The sequence below is a fragment of the Nanorana parkeri genome, unplaced genomic scaffold (assembly GCF_000935625.1).
Source record: "Nanorana parkeri isolate BGI_ZX_2015 unplaced genomic scaffold, ASM93562v1 scaffold314, whole genome shotgun sequence".
Taxonomy (NCBI): domain Eukaryota; kingdom Metazoa; phylum Chordata; class Amphibia; order Anura; family Dicroglossidae; genus Nanorana; species Nanorana parkeri.
In genome coordinates, this window is record NW_017306582.1 from 1,401,956 (window position 1) to 1,403,140 (window position 1,185).

The 1,185-nt window shown below is 43.7% G+C and overlaps 1 pseudogene; it reads left to right on the forward strand.

Annotated features, from left to right (window-relative positions):
- Positions 1 to 516, forward strand: part of LOC108788228 — a 12,717-nt pseudogene extending 12,201 nt beyond the window's left edge.
- Positions 517 to 1,185: the final 669 nt, after the last annotated feature.

Genomic DNA, 1,185 nt, shown 5'->3' on the forward strand with positions numbered 1-1,185 from the left:
ATTATTATTTTTTACTTTTTTTTTAAATTTATATTTATTTATTTTATCAATTAATTTTTTTCACTTAACTTTATCGCTATCACACAGGAGCTAACAAGCCCCTGCGTGATAGCATTTGGAGGTGACAGGTTCTCTTTATTGAACCTGTCACCTCCTATACCAGTGTTCTAGCACAGCACTGTGCTGGAGCTCCTGTGACAGGTGAGAGGGCAAGATTGCTCTCCCCTCTCACTGTTTACACAGAGTGGCAGGGTTAGTTTTAACCCTGCCGCCCCTCTGCTTCCTGCTCCCCCGAGGCCGGGCCTCGGTGGCCTTGTGGGGAATCCGACCCTGGCCTTGGGGTGCCCCAGAACGGCATGGGCGAGTTCCTGTTTGGCAAGCAGACCATGGCAGAGAACAGTTAAGCTGTGTCCCACCCAGGAGGATCCAACCAGTCTACTCTGCATCTGCATTCCTACATCCATGTTGGATTACTGACATGTGTCCCTGTTACCTGAAATAATGAAGCAAAATCGTTTGTGATATTACAATAAATGCAGCAGTGATTGTGCTTTGTAAGCAAGTTTCCAATAAAGTATTTTTGCATTAAAAAAAAACAAAAATAAACTCTGTTCCCTTTATTCTAAGAGTATTTTTTTTTTTAGTTATTACCATCACTGTCTGCTGGGCATACGTATACATATCTATAGAAGACAAAAGAATGAACTCCAGTGCCAAGATGGTCCAACTCCATCGCACATGGACAGTTGTGGCATGATCAATGGATGTTCAATGGACGAAGGAAGAAGACCCCAATAAAGCATCAGAGACGATGGTACTGGGGGCTATGCAGCAGCAAGGGAGGGGGCTGAGGAGACAACATTAGAAGAGGACAAACTCTGCCTAGTATGCAACTATGCTGTGCACATTGTGAAGAGTGCTCCCACCGTTCTCCAGCCCCCCAATACATAGGTCATGGAAAAAATACATTATTATTATACATAATTTATATAGCGCCAACAGTTTGCACAGCGCTTTACAATATAAGGAAGACATTACAATCACAATACAATTCAAGACGAGGGTAAGGAGGGCCCTGCCCCTGAGGGCTTACAATCTAAAAGGGAGGGGGAAGTGATACATGAGGAGGTAGGTGTGTGGGGATGAATTGTTTGAGAATGTGATTGTTCAGTAGTTAGTTAAGGG